This window comes from Meleagris gallopavo, chromosome 22, assembly GCF_000146605.3.
Source record: "Meleagris gallopavo isolate NT-WF06-2002-E0010 breed Aviagen turkey brand Nicholas breeding stock chromosome 22, Turkey_5.1, whole genome shotgun sequence".
NCBI classification, from domain to species: Eukaryota; Metazoa; Chordata; class Aves; order Galliformes; family Phasianidae; genus Meleagris; species Meleagris gallopavo.
In genome coordinates this window covers 5333747-5349753 of record NC_015032.2, presented here as the reverse complement: position 1 = coordinate 5349753, position 16007 = coordinate 5333747, and the positions used below count along the sequence as shown (strand labels likewise).

At 44.6% G+C, this 16007-nt stretch overlaps 1 long non-coding RNA gene across 1 annotated transcript in view; it reads right to left on the bottom strand.

Annotated features, from left to right (window-relative positions):
* Nucleotides 1–41: 41 nt before the first annotated feature.
* LOC109370751 overlaps nucleotides 42–16007 on the bottom strand; it is a 38827-nt gene continuing 22861 nt past the window's right edge. Inside the window, exons 2-3 of the long non-coding RNA XR_004161851.1 lie at nucleotides 2091–2211; nucleotides 42–1368 (exon numbers count right to left, since the gene is read on the bottom strand). This is a non-coding gene — a long non-coding RNA (uncharacterized LOC109370751). The remainder of the gene's footprint in view (nucleotides 1369–2090; nucleotides 2212–16007) is intronic.

Genomic DNA, 16007 nt, shown 5'->3' with positions numbered 1-16007 from the left:
CGGCGGCAAGAGTTCGGGATTCTTTGTCAGCAGCTCGCTGGGCGGCTGCTGCTGAAAACAGTCGTTTTCGTCATTATTCACTTTTGAGAGAGTTAACCGCTGAAGACCGAATCACACCGCGTAGTGCTGCACGCGGGCTGTGTACACAGGCACTGTCTCGAGCAAAATAATTTAAAAAAAATCGCTTTCCATAGGCAACTTTACCAAAACAACACACTTTAAAAGCACTAAATCAGGATACATCAATATTGATCAGCCACCTGAGCTGGGATTTGCACAGGAAGGGGGCGGCTATGACCACCTCGCCCAGAATAAAACGAGTCTTTAATCACCAGCACAACAGGAGATTATCTGTGACAGTAACTCAACTTCCAAGAAATTCCAGCGGTGCTACATATGCTTTTCCTCCGACTGCTTTAGGTTTAATAGAACACTGCTTCCTCATTAACTTTAATACTGCTCTCGGTGTCACTTAATCTCCCCTCTTTGTGCTTCCTCTGGCACACAGCCCATTTCTCCCAATGCACAGTGGGTTCAGGGATGGAGTGAATGGGGTCAGCCCTCCCCCCAGGTACCTCCAGCCAATATTAGGGTGGGAGACCACCCTGTGCAGGGCAGCAGGACCATGGCACAACTGCATGCAGCTGGGATGGGGCACTGATAAGCAAAGCGTTCATCTGGTGGGCCCTTTCAAGTAGCTCCTCCCAGCAGGTAGAGGAGACTCCTCAGGTGAGGAAGTTTTAGCACCGCTGCATCAAGGTTCACGTTTGGAAGTCACTGTTGAAGTATTTCACATTGCATTCCTGGTTTGGTCAAGCACAGACTTCACCAGCCAAGCATCACCTAATGGAGGTAACTTCAACTTGCTGCTGGTATCCACCTGCTGCAGCCATGAGTTACACTGCTGGAAGCCAAGACAGCAACATGGGTACCAGCATACCAGCACAAGTAACAATGGGCCCAGAGCAAACCAGGGATCACAACAGTGGTCCAGATTTTCAATTTCTTACCTAAATGCATAAGACTATTTCCAACAATACAACGTTCCTCCGTAGACCCAACTGAAAGACTTCCAAAGAGGTGAAATACCTCTTTCAAAAGTTCTGCAGAAGAAGTTATTCATCCTCAGTGCAAAAGGGGAGAGACAGTCCCCACCCTTTTCACTGTCACAACTATGTGACTCCATCAGCACACCTTGCTTATGGGGCAGGATCACCACACTGCAAACTTGGTGACTGCAGAGAGCAGACAGCATCGAAGACCAGGACAGAGCACAGCACCATTAATTGAAGCTGCTCCTCTATGGCACCAAGTTCTTCCCTCCTCTGCCTGCCAGCTCATAGGAACAGCTTCTCCATGACAAGCACCCTGGAAGTGAAGTGTTGAAATAATTGCCATTATTTAAAAATAGATACAGAGCTGAGTTGCACTGGTATTGAGTATCTCCATCCAGAGAGGAGTCTGAGAGAAGGTCTGAGCACTATGCTCAAAACCAAAGTCTCTGCCAGTCCAAAAAAAGCCCTCCAGCCAAGGAAATGCAGTCCTTTCTGTAGGTGTCAGCATCACTTCAAGAATTATGGCATGCCACTATCTTTTGCTGAGTAAAGGGACAATCACATAAACAAGTATACGACTAGCAGCAGTGAAAGCAGAGAACGCGATGGCAAGGAAACAGAAAACGTCACCATCCAAGCAGCCTAAGTCACAGAAACAACCCAGCCAGTAAAGCATAAGCAGGAGAAACTGCAGAGAGAATCCTGCATCAAAGTGCTTGTACAATAAGAACACAGAGGCTTGAACCACAGAGGTGATGCTGTTAAGAGAAGGAAGTAGTAGCGATGGGTAAATCACAAAAACCAACCCTACATCAAGTGATCATCGCTTGTCTCCATATATATGAAATAAAAGGAAGAACCAAAAGCAAGCTTGCAACGTGCGTTTGGAGTGACAGAGTTCCATGAACAGATTTACTGAGGTCTGAGGAGCTTAGGGAAAACAGAAGCTTCTTCCAAGCAGAGGTGATGATCTACGAGAGAGAAATCTGCATCATAAGCAGTGTAAAGGAGAGAAGGTAGGATCCTCACCCTCACCTCTCACCAGATGGGAGAAAATGGATCATAACAAGCTGACACTTCTTTGACACCAAGAGGGGCAGAGCCAAACACCAGGCTGAACTGATGTCTAAAGGACTGGCCATCCAGAATCACTTCACTGTAAGAAAGGAAAAGCAAAAGATGATGTGCAGTGACTGCAGCAAGGACAGGAGAAACTGAAGTTGCACAGAGATTGGCACAATAGAGCTAAATGCTGGTGTAAGTACTTTGGTTTGACTTCTGTTCATTCAAGTTGATGCAAATTGCAGAATAGCACACCGCATCCATACTGAACACTGGGAAAGGGATATAACTGGTTCTGGAGCCACTCAATTTCAACAGCATAAGAGTTGGTGGGAGACACTCTGAAGATTAGAGCTGAGCAACAGGCTAAATTACAGCAAGGATGTTCTAATGGAAATATGCAGATCAAAAACCTTACAGAAATTGTCTGTTCAATAAAAACAAGCATGATCAGGTCAACATTGAAATCACAACTTTACCAAAACAGCTGATAAAAATGACATACAAAAAAATCCAGCACTACTACCAAGAAATACATAGCGAGACTCTGCCCTAAAAGGAAGGTAGCAGAGCCAACAGGCTGCAGAGACATGGATTAACAGCAAGGCTCTGTCAGAGTCCTGATCAAAGTCTAATTTTTATCTTAATACCCCTAGTTGCCTCCTAATGAAATACACTGATGACACAAAGTCAATAGGTATCACTGACACAAGGACTGAAAACAGTGAGAGAGGATTGGACGTATAGACAAGATGAAATCCAGCCATAAAAGATATCAAGTTGCACTACTGCAGCTCAGCAACGAGAAAACATGCTGGAATGGATCACTGAAACAGACACATTGAGTGCAGCAGGCTTACGTCCAGGGAAAGCTCTGAGCTTCAAACGGGGCCATGGAATGTGGTTGAGTGCTCCATGACTGAGGGCAGCAGGGCATGCCATGCACCAGCACTGAGCAGCAGCAACACACGCGTAAGCTGTGGCCTCTGCAGCTATTGCAAGGAATTAGAAGCCCACAAAGTGGTCTCGCACTAAATCTTTCTGAGCTCACATCATATACAACATTACCATGTCAAATTAGCAAAAGAGGAGCTGTAATTAATTCCATCCTGGCATTTATTGTTACAGCTTGTCTCACTGTTGCTAATGATTCAGAGCAAGGTCCCAAGTGGCTTAAAACAAGAAAAACAAACAAGAAAGAAAAGGAGGAAAACATTGCTGTAAGTTCTAAAGTTCGCTGCAGCCTGCTGCTCAGGGCTCACTGGCTGCACAGAACCGCTCCCTTGCTGTGACAGATAAGGAAACGTAATCCTTGCTTTTACTCACCCGCAGACGGGACCGTTTGCCCCTGGAAATCAAAGTGCTGAACAACTGAAAGTGCTGGCAAAACGCGACGCTAAATTCATTTAACCCCCGAGAAAAATCTATCCGGAAGAATCAGCTCGTGGACCCGAATGAATACATTTGTTTTTGAAACGTTTGACCGCCCAGTTAGTCTGCGAGCACCCCAGCCTGCCGGGGGTCGGAAATAGAAGCGTGCTCCTATGGCACACAGCATCCTTATTGCAGCCGGAGTCGGCTCAGCCATGGCCAGGCTGCTGCTGCCCCCCATAGACAGCACGGCTCCTACGAGAAAAGGAACGCTCCACGACCACGTGCTGCTTTAGGGAGTGGAAAATCCATCTTTTTGCAGCTCCGCGTGCTCCTCCGGTAGTGCACCGGGCATGAAAACACGACTGCAGCTCCCTGAGATGCTGTAATTGAGAGAGATTGTGGAGGAGCTCTGTTCTACAGCTGCAGCATCACTCCTCAGTCAGCGCACAAATCCTCGCCTGCCTTTGCAAACTTTGGCAGACATTACAATCAGCTTTGATCCAATTTGGTGAGCTTTTTTCTCCCCTGAAGCACATATCACACATTTATACAAAAACCACTTTCACTTTTCATTACAGAAGCACCTATGATGCGGCACATCCCTTGCAAGTCAGCAGGATTCCCAGATGAGAGCAGCAAGTAAAGCTTCTCAAGCTGCTCCTTGAGCTCTCAGTCAGCACTTCCTCCTGTCCTGCACTGTACATTTGGGTCTAAAGCATGCTCTGTTCAGTTTCTGTTGTCACAGGTGGGTGGAGAGGTGTTAGAGGCAGCACGACATCATGTGCTGTTCTGGCACCACGTGCACCTTCACCCATCTCCCCTCCCAAACTTAATGAGTTTTATCTTCAACTCTAATTACACACATACACGTGCAGACCATCCATCCCGTGGAAAAAGGGATCAACACTGAGCTGCACACCTCACGACTGCAGCTAGCAGCAGGCTGAACTCCTTAAATCAGGGAGGAGACCTCTGCCCCACTGCCATTGCCTGTATGCCCTCAGGTGTTACATCCTCTGTTTTCTTCCCTGCAGATAACCATGTCTGCCCACAGATACACAGATAAAAGACAAAGTCGTCTTTTTTAATCTGGTTACACGATGGAAGCATTAATTGATTTCAGCCATGCTAGCACTGCTATCTCATGCCTCAGTTTCAGTCTTTTTTGTTCAGAAAGGAAAACTGCCCACGTTCAGTTATCCAGAAATACAAGCTCCCCTTTACACCAACACAATGACACTTTCCAGGAAATGCCAGAGCAGCCTGGATGCAGCAGTTTATCTTGACAAGGCCATATCATGGGAAAGCAGTGTTAATAACACGGGCAGACAAGCAGCAGCACCGATCAGCCTGAAAATGCCATGCAGCCCAACAGCTCTTCTAAAGTCACCATGAATTTTCAACTTCAACACTGACCTTTATTTTATTAAATAGTGGGACCCAGAGCTTTGGTGTGTGGGTGTACTCAATTGAAGTACCTTTACAAATGAGACAGTGTTTTGGGACTGTAGCTCTAAAACTCAGAGATAAGTAACAACTAAGACAGCAGTAATGCACAACATTTAGTTCCCTTGCCTTTCCTGCAGCACCTGGGCTGTACAGGCTGCTGACAGCACAGCATGGGATCCCAGATGGGGAGAGGGAAAATTCCCTCTGGAAAACACCTGCACATGCCCAGGGGAGGAAGCTCCTGGCACATAGGTCCAGAAAAGTCAGTCCCAGCCCAAAGGGAGCCCACGTTTGCAGCACAGCAAGGGGACTGCAGAGCACAGGGAATAGAGATGCTTTCCTAAGCAGCCAGGATAGATGCTGCGTGCCTGCAGGAAGCCACTGTGTTTGCTGAAAGCAAACCTGAAGGACGAGGCTGACCCTGAAGGCAGGGAGGGGTTTCCCTTTGTTTTTACCCTATATTTTCCAGATCACCAATTTCTCACTATTTTAGAAAGTTTGTTACTCCAGCAGTACTAGCAGTGCTTGCATGGTAAAGAACAAAGAGGGATGCTGGTGTCATTACTGCCATCTTCTGACTCAGCAGTACCTTGAGCATCATCACTTGCTTGTGCTGTGTTCCAAGCACCAGTCCTTAACACTGCTCAATTTTCTCACTGAAAAACTTCAAGAAAGTTACACTCGATACCAAGTTTCATTTTAAATCATTGCAACTGGGATCTAGATTACTTAGGGCTCACCAGCACATGGTTACATTATCAGGGGACTGGAGCATCTCCCCTATGAAGACAGGCTGAGGGAGCCAGGCTTGTTCAGCCTGGAGAAGAGAAGGCTGGGGATGACCTCACTGCAGCATTTCAGTACCTAAAGAGAGCTACAAACAGGAGGGGAATCAACTCTTTGAAAGGGTAGATAACAGCAGAACAAGGGGAAATGATTTGAAGTTGAGGAAGGGAAGATTTAGGTTGGATGTCAGGGGGAAGTTCTTTACAGAGAGAGTGGTGAGGTGCTGGAACAGCTGCCCAGAGGCTGTGGATGCCCCGTCCATCCCTGGAGGTGTTCAAGGCCAGGTTGGATGGGGCCCTGGGCAGCCTGGGCTGGTATGAAATGGGGAGGTTGGTGGCCCTGCATGTGGCTGGGGGTTGGAGCTTCATGATCCTTGAGGTCCCTTCCAACCCAGGCCATTCTGTGATTCTGTGATCCTACAAAGTTTTCCCAAAGACTCTGCCATTAAATGGGGAAGCAGGAGCAGTTCCTCCAGGTAGGGGACAGATCTCTGCTGTCCTTCAGAAATAGATATCGAGTTCACCAGCTATAAGGAATGAAAGCCATGCAGTTGCATTCCAGTTGAAAACTAACTCCTGTGGAGTTTCAGGAGCACTCACAGCATCACTTCTCTATTAACAAGCATTTCCACAATTTGTGGTCAGGGTACTTTTAGGATCACTTAAATTCAGGAATTTGATCACACGAGTTCAGATACAACTTTTCCACTTTTGGGAGCTTCACCCCCCCCAGATACAGTGTCACAGCTCCCTTCTGCCATAACAGAAGCAAACAACAGAACAAGGGTGACCATATGAGCACCCCTGGACCCAACCACTCTTCCCCCAGTAAAAACTTACCCTAACTTTGTGCTTCAGCTTCTCATCTCACCACAATTAGTTCCTCTCTATTCTGCTTATAGGTGAAATTAAACCATGCTTGGAAGCCCATCTGCTGGAGACCACAAATATCCAGCTTATGGAGTAGAGGGAAAAGGAAGAGAAGCCAGTTGAGGTACTTCAGAAAACTGGAACAAAAACCCTTCTGATATTTGGGAACCTTCTAGAATTCAGTTCATTTTCTTTCCCAGTCCTAAGCTAACAAAGAAACTCCCACTTCACTTGTTTGGTTTTTTTTTATTTATTTATCTGAATTTCTCTCACCTTCCAATGCACTTTGTTCTGCACTTATTTCTATTTTTATTATCCCAAACAAATATATTAAGAACAGAACTCACTCGCTGCCACCACGCAGTTAACTCTTTTTAGGGCTCATCCCAACTGAAGCAACAATCACAAGCCTTGCTCTCTCTACAGGAGAGTTGGTGAGAGCAGCTACGATCACAGAGCAAAAGGATTTGTTCCATGGAAGACACTCTCCCTTTCTCTATCACCTGCACATCAAGCTGTGGAGTGGGAAGCTCCAGATGACTCCAGGTTGCGTGCAGGAGGATGGGCTGGACAAACCTCAGTGCCTGTTTTACTTCATTGCTCACCTGTCCTGAAAATGGAAACATCCCTGGCAGAGAAATCCTCAGCGTGCAGTGCTTAGCATAATGGGATGATCAGAAGCAACCACAGCAAGAGTCATCAATAACCGAACTGAAGACTTCAAAAGGTGACAGGGCAACATATCCAACACTGACTCTTACATCCCCTGTTCACTAAGCGTTCACGGTAACAGCTCTAAATCACACCGTGCTGCACCAAGCCAAACAGCTCCTTGCCAGCCAAGTAATCGATTAGCAAGAATATTATGTGCTTTTGTGACCAAAGTGTATTGAGCACTGAGAGGCTCAAGAAGAAATATGAAGGATAAGGTTTGACTTATCACAACTCCCAGAGGCAAGTCTGTTGATAACACAAGATTACTAAAACTAATATGCAGTACATACATATTTTCTAGTTACAAGTTCTCCATCCCTTGTTTCTTTTATCCTTATTGTCCCTTGATTTTTAGGGCTAGAAGGAAGGAGAATCAATGGGTACAGCAGATATGAGTCCAGCTAGTGTTGTCTGAGCATTAATTCCCCCCCAACATACCAACCCAATATGACAGATCACTGCTGCTCCTTCACTGTGTGGCTTCCTCTCCAAAGAGCTGCAGAATCCCATCATGACAGGGATATCACACAAATTCCCAATTCAGCTAAAAAAATATCACTACTTAAGTTAATTGGTGAGGAATGAATGTCGGTGACATCCTAACAGTTCCAACTCATCAAGTTTCTAAGAGCAAAGTCTGCCAGGATGGAACAGGGAAGCAGCAAATCCTCAGCACTTCACACGTGAACTTTTGGCAGGTTTTTCAATTCCAATTTGCAGATATAAAAGCATTGTCTGTCACTACCTGGATTACATGGGTACACCACAAAGTAATCAATACAGAGAGTTCTCTAGGAAGAGAGAAAGGGAAAACTTCTAAAACAAAACCAGTTGTGTTCTAACTTATGATGGAGCATCAACCCACAGCTCATCACAGCTTGCTTGTGAGCTGCACCTGAGTGCTCTGAACCCACCATGAAGAAAGATACAGGCAGCAAAGCCTCCCCTTCTGCTCAATGCGCTCAGTGCTAATCCCAGAAACACTCTGATGAATCATGTCTAAAGGATCACATCCATTGCGTGCTCATTCAGGAAAGCATAGGAGTGCATAGAAAGCAGTGTCAAAAACTTAAAAATAGGTGCTCTAGGATTTCTCAATGCATTACTCATGACATGCATCTAATACAAGCTGAAGACAAATTGATAAGCAAAGCAGTAGAATGCTTCTGTTCAGAATTTACTGCATCACTGCAGCTTGGCACGAACTTTGTCAAGTAGTTAGAAAACAGAGCATCATTAAGATCATAATTACTATATCTTTACCTCCTCTCCTTCAAAAAATACCCAACACAGAATAAGTCAAACCAAGTAATCAGAAGGGTTCCACTAAGGCCATATTTTACAGCACTGTGTCACTCACAGTCATGGGAAGAGGTAGAAACAAAATTACACAGTAGAGGGTTATTAGTTTGGAAATCAAAGGAACAATTTCACACCAACAAGATGCCAGTGAGGGAAACTGAAACTGCAGGAAACTTGAAACCCCACTTGTCCTCTTCAAGGCTAATCTAGCTTCACCCACTAAGCCCATCACACCCCTTGGCACAGTACATCTTAAAAAGCATACTATCCCAGACAAAGCCACAGATCAACACAAGGTACAATCCCCAGATCCTCGTGTCACACGACAATCTCCTCCATCTGAGGGTGTAAACTTTCCATAATAACCAGACCACTGAGTATGGACTGGCATCTGATATTGTATCCAGTCCAGTAAAAAGGTCCCTATATTTTAAGGCTGCACTTTATAAAACTGTTAGAAGAGCTGCCCATTTCACATCAGTACGTGAACAAATTTGGCTTTGCAGCTTCCTAAATAAAGTGTTGTTGCCTTAGTAAGTGCTTGTAAAGCAATCAAGAACTGACACAATAACCAAATGTTTCTCTAATAGTAATTATGACTCTTTGAAAAGGACATCTTATAATGATAATTTCCTACTTGAAAGCTAATCTTGCTAGTTATTAGACATTCCCCATGCTATCACTATCAGTAAATTATTAAACAGCTGACCAGGCTTTGTTTTTTAAATAATTCTCTTATGAAGCTCCTTGATATATTTACCATGAATACTGAATGATTCTGAGGCCTCTAAGGACACGTGAATGATTTCTATTTACTACCTTTAGCAAAAAGCCTGTGTAATTAGCAGCAGGATTTTCACTTGAATCACAGCTACTGGTGATATTTCCAGTTCACTTACATACGGTCTCAAAAAGAAAAAAAAAAAGGAAAAGAAAAGAACAAAAGCTTTAAGCTTTTGATGGAGAAAACATTTCAGCCTGGGAAGTCACTAAGTGGCTCTGCACTCAGAGACGTGTGAAGAATCAGTCCCCTACTGGGAACATGGCAAGGATCTCTGTACTAGAAAGCATCAGCCCTACCCCCTAACAGAGGAGAGAATTTTATTGAGTTCCCTATAAAAGCATCTAACCTCATTTTCAGCCCTCCTGCTACTAGGCTGTACAGCTATCACACTCCCACTCAAATTAAGAACACAAATTCCTCTGGTTACGTGCATGACCTATGGGCATACCTATAGGCTCTTTTTCCTTCGAGCCTCTTTCAGCCAGCATCCTTTCAATGCACACTCAAGCACCTACTCTCCTAATGACTCTGCTGAACAGAGCAGCATTGTTATCTCCATTGCACAGATGTCACATGGACAGAGGGGTCAAGGTCTCCCTGCACAGTGAAGAGGTACACAGCAGAACTGGGATTAAAAACTCTAATTATCAGTGTTATTACAATGCTATCAGCATCCTTATGGCCCATAGTAGTCAAACATCAGAAAAACATAGCAAACATTCCTAATTCCTTCTCCAGCTTCCAGTAAGCACAAGATACATAGAAATGGTTCAATTATTTGTTTAAAGCAGCCACAAGCAGATGGGCTTGCCACATGCCTGAGTCATTTCACAGGACAGATTCATATAGCAATCCCACCACTCAAAGCAGCTTGCTGCAGTGATGTGATGCTTAGAGTTCCTTCACGTGCTCTTGGTTGGCTTTCAATCCACGCAGACCATCCACATCCAGCACATCCCTGCCTGCAGCTGACAGCCTCAATGCATGGCAAGTTGGAGCTCCAGAATTGGGTTCTATTACCACGCTGCAAGAACTCCATTCAAATAGCCACTTCTTTCAGGCATGCCCATTTTAGACATCTCACGGAACACAAGTCACTTTGTGATCTCTTCAAACAACATTCACACAGCGGAACTCAGATGTGAGAACTCTTCACAAGCATATTTACAAGTTAACGCTCGCAGACAGATTTGAGCATTCATCTCGTGTTTGCTGCACTGCTTCTATTCCTGTAAGCAACCGTAGGCGATGCTGCAGTTGAAACCACTAAGAGTTGTGCACCCAGTTCTCGAAAGCAAGTACTGCCTTTGAGTTCAGCTGTAAGATTGAGCTCAGATTGGATGCTTCAATAGAAAGCACTGTTCTCAGTAGCATTCATGCTATCTCTGACTCGAGGAACAAGCCTACAAAACCAACTTTGAGCAAGCTAGCACACAAAGAAAGTGAAAACAAAGCTCAGTTGTTCTCAAGGCCTCAAAAAGCCCACAGCCAAATCTTGACATGTGAGACTCGAAGCATTTTTTTCTTAAGCAAAGAAATAAAATTCAAGCTTCCATAAATCAAATTTCTCTTGGTGTAACACCATCAAGTTACGCTATGCTAGGAAAAATTTGGCCTAGAAATTCTGAAGCTGAATGTTCTAGTTCAGCACTTAATATTTTGGTAGCTGCGGTAATTGCTTTCTGTTGGAGCCAGAAATAAACCTGTTAAGCGTGCAGTAAAAGCAATACCATGACAAGTGAAATTGTAAAAGCACAACTTCCAAAGTCGGTGTAATCAGAGCCATCTCATAAGCTTTTTGCTAACTAATTGTAATACGCATACAAGCAGCTTCCCTGTTAGGAAAAAGGGATTCCCTTTATCATCCACTTCACAGACCCGCTCTACAGGAGGAAAAGAAGAACCAACAAATGTTAGTTACATCACCCTGTACTTTTACCCACATTACACTCTCCATTGCAGGCCTCTCCAAGGCCCTCCCAGAGTACTAGTTAATAGTGTTTAAGTCTCCCCTTCCACAACAGGCAAACCATTCTCAGTCAAAGGTAACGTTTTGCTGCCCGTGCCATACAGCCTACAGAAGGCAGAAGCCGCCTCAGCTCTCCATCCCTCCACAGGCAAACTGACAGGATTTCCTCTGAAACAGAGGGCAAACCCACAGCACAAAACAAGGTTTATGTAATCCTGTTGGTTCTGCTGGTAACAGCAGGTGAAATACCCCTAACGATGACAGGCAGTAAAGCTTTGGTCCTCTGCCATACCCAGCATCTTCCTTCCCCACTCGCACACACCCTGAAAATGGGGCATGCAGAGCACCATGACAATCCATCTCCACCTCAGCCTAACAAATCACACAATTTGTGCTCCGTGCAGTTCAGCGATACGCAATTGACTGCTCAACACCAGAAAGCAACAATTTGTAGAAATGGATTGTTATGATTTTGACAGCAATACCAGAGCCAGTTTTACTCTGAAAGTCAACAGCACTTAAGCACATATTCATGACATTTAGGAAAAAAGAAATTAGGCTGGGAGTTGAGAGAGACTCAAAGGTAGCATTTACGCTTCCTTTAAATCCCAAAGAAAGTTAAAATTAATTCCCTCAGGTGACGTTAAAAAAAATTCCTTTCAAGCTGATTTGCTCTAAGATCATGTTTTAGAAGCAGCATCAGGCATCAGAATTAGTGGCTAGATAACACTTGGCTATCACATAAAATAGATCAATATAGCATTGCTGTGATACCCAGTTTTTTTCCTTCCTGTCTGAGCAGTTTTATCATCACCACCTCTGACATGGTTAACATGGAGCCAACATTCATCTCAGCATGAAGAGGGAGTGGAAATCCATCCTCCTTCAGCTAAAATCCAGAGAAAACGGTTTAAAACAAAGCAAAGCATCCATAAATGAACGGAAAGAAGTCACTATATGTTAAAAAAATACACAATATGGAACAACTGAAAGAGAACTCATGGCAGAAGAGCTGAGTACAATAAAGTTGTTTAAAAGCATAATGAGATTTTATCACTGCATAGGCAGACTACTGCATGAGAAGGGTAAAACTATTCACAACAACAGAAAAGCTCAATAAATATTTCTGGTTTGTATTTAGAAAGAAACAGGAGAATATACTTGTATCCCTTCAGAAAGATGAAGTGCTTCATGCTGCAGCTGCAATCAAGAGCGACTCTGCAAAGATAACAGCAACTTATGAAAACACCCTGGGGCACGTTTGATGCCCTGGTACTAACTTTAATACATCTCTAAAGGTTGATAACATCATGCCAATATCTATGTAAGTCAAGCAAAGTGACTCAGCTCTGCAAAAACTGATTAACTGATGACACCAAGCTGAGATACAACTGATACAAGAGAAGGGATGTCATGCAGTGGGCCCTGGACAAGACTGGAAGGTGGGCCTATGGGAACCTACTGAGGATCAACAAGAGCAAGTGATCACCACTCATCCTCTGCCACACCTTGGTCGGGGACATCCCAGGCTTGAGTAGAGACAAAGAGAAAAACGTATGGAGAGCAGCCCTGGAGAAAAACATGGGGGTTCTGATGGACAAAAGCTGGATGTGAGCCTGCAGTGCACACTTGCAGCCTGGAAGATCAACTGCATCCTGGGCTGCATCAGCAGGAGGTGGCAGCAGGCAGGGAGGGAATTGTCCCCATCTGCTCTGCCATTGGACCCACCTGCAGTACTGCATCCAGGCCTGGGGACACAGCATAAGGACAGGGAGCTGTTGGAAGGGGTTCAGAGGAGGGCCATGAGGATGCTCAGAGAGCTGCAAAGTCAGGCTGATGGATTTGGAGGCGAGAAAGCTTTGGGGGAAACCTCATTGTGGCCTTCCTGTATTTGAAAGCAGCTTATAAACAAGAGGGGGACTGGCATTTTACACTGTGTAATAGCAACAGGGCAAGGGGGGGGGGATGGTTTTACACTAAAAGAGGGGAGATTTGGGGTAGATGTTAAGGGTAAATTTACTTTTAGAGGGCAGTGAGGCCTTGGCACTGTAGCCTAGAGCTATGGGTGCCCCAGGCCATGGATGGGCTCTGAGCAGCCTGAGCTGGGGGACAGCCAGCACAAGGCAGGGGTGGGGCTGGGGGCTGTAAGGTGCCTTCCAACCCAACCATTCTATGGTCTTCAGCAAAAAGGAAAATTGGGCCCAACCACTTAACTGAAGGAGGGTTGCAGTCCAGGAATTTACAGAAAATTGGGTTGATTCCCACTCAAAGTTGGCCTTGATGAATGTGATATATTCCAAATGTTAAGGATATTTGTTTCAATGACACATCATTTGTACTACGGAATTTATACCATAAGCTATGAGGAGCACAGAACACAGAGTGAGCAGAGGAAGTTGACAACTCTCCAAACAGCCGTAATCCAGGAAACTGATCAAGTTTGTTTGTAATGCAATTCACCAGCAAAACACAGCAAGTATATCAAACAGTGTCACGTTCATCAAAAAAAATGGGATAAACCCAAACACATCCACAGCAAGTGTTTGAAGAAATGGTAAATGATGATGGGAAGGTCTGTCGTGTGATGCAGTCTGGAGAGCTTTGTACTCATCTCCCACAGTACTACTGTAGTACTACTCTGCAAAAAGCATTAGCTTGGAGAGTGTGATGACACTTGTAGAATGGAGATCTCTTGTTCAGGAAAGCAATCAAGAGATTTATGGGTCATATTGACCACTAACAGAATGAGCAACAGAAAACAACGCAAGCAATTCTAAAGCAACAAGGCTTTTCAGGATGTATGGAACAGGAACAGCAGTGCAAACAAGCAAATCAGCAGCTACTTCCACCACAAACTAGGGCAGAGCAGACACTGTTACTGGAACAGTAGAAACTGATGCCCGCATTCTGGTAAGACACTGAAAAAATTGAGACAGCATGGAAAGTGTCAAAGCAATTGCTTTAAGCCAGAGGAGAGTGCGTCTCATGAAGGATAAGAAAGATCAGTCTCTTTATTTTATCAAAAAGATTGAAAGGGACTTGATTACAAGTGTGTCCTTGGGGATAAGATACCAGCTACTAAAGAGCTTCTTAATGTAATAGAGAAAGCCATGACAAGAAGCAATCTCTGAAAGGCCAAGCCAGAGGAGTTGGAAAACCCAGGGAGCATTTGCTTTTCCCCCAACCAATACCCAACCACTATAGAAAAACTATAGAAAAAGAAAAACACGCATCCCCCCTTAATAAATCATTACCTTGAACTGCAAAATGGCTATTAGGAATGCTGTATCAAATTATTGAAAACTGGACCCACAGCTCAACTCTTAACTATGGCACACTGAAACCAAAATGAAACTAATTCAGCAACTCTCTGTGTACCACAAGTCATTACTCTGGGCCCAAGCGACACCGTGTTATCACCATGATGAACAAAACTGGTTTCAAGGTAAACTTCTTTATTAAGGAGCAAAAGCTACATACAGAAGTTCACAAGCAGCTTATTATTCTCTCTCTGCCTGAAGATGTGTCTCATCTTGCCCAGCATGCAGTGCCTTCTAGGAAGTGCTACAAAAGGAGCCTATGACACATCTCTACACCTTCATGAAGGCATATTTCATACAGCTAATACCAGCCTGGTGGGAAGACTCACAGAAACGACAAATAATAAAGAGCAATCGGAACGTAAAAGCTTGCTCCTCAACTTCAGGGTTCACCCACACTCACTGCACAGCAGTGCTGAGCTCTGCTTCCCCACTGCCCATCTCCCACAGCCCCAGCTAAGTCAGCTGTCTGTAAACTGAGGATCTGTCCCTGAGGCTTCAAGCACACACCAGATAGCTTATAAATGCTGTATTTTCCAAGCAGGTACTTTTTTCCCCTTTTTCTAAATGGTATTTTTACTCCTCCATAGCATCTTCTATCTGAAGGACTCAAGGCACAGGGACACACGTTCATATACCTTCATCCTCCAAACTCTTGCTATTCAAAACAGGACCAAAGATGATCACAATTTTACAAATACACTTCAGTAGAACACAGGGTGCTTTTACCAGAATTCAGTCTTGATCAGTAATTCCTTCCTCCCAGCTCTCAAATGCCATGCTGTACAACTGGGTTCCTGGCAAAGGCAAAGCAATTAATATTAATGGCAGCAACCTGCATCACTGAAGAAATCGTTCATAAGGTAGCACTGACCTGCAGCTCTCTCTCCCAGTCCCTAAGGGCACACTGTGACAAGCACACCCAAGCCTGTGCCTGCAGGGCAGCACCTCACTGGAGTCGGAATCCACCAGTGTGAGCAGAAGCTGTAGGATGGCACATACAGTGGTTTCCAGCCCGTGGTTTGTGGAGCCCTCTAGATCCAGGAGGTATTTCTAATGCATCTCTAAAGTGCAGCTTTACACGTTTGTTTTCACAGGTACTTCTACTGCACATTGCTTGAGTATACAAGTAAAAGGCAATGGCAAATTAGTGACAAAGAGATGAGTTCTCCCTGCAGCAGCTCAGCCACTTATAGAATTGAACACGATAGGCCTAAGGTGGTAGCCAGGAAAGGACTGCACTTCTAAACTTCACCATTTTCCTGCAAGAGAGGGCTGAGAAGCTATCAGAAGAGCTACCTGCCCTTCATCACTTCAAAGCAT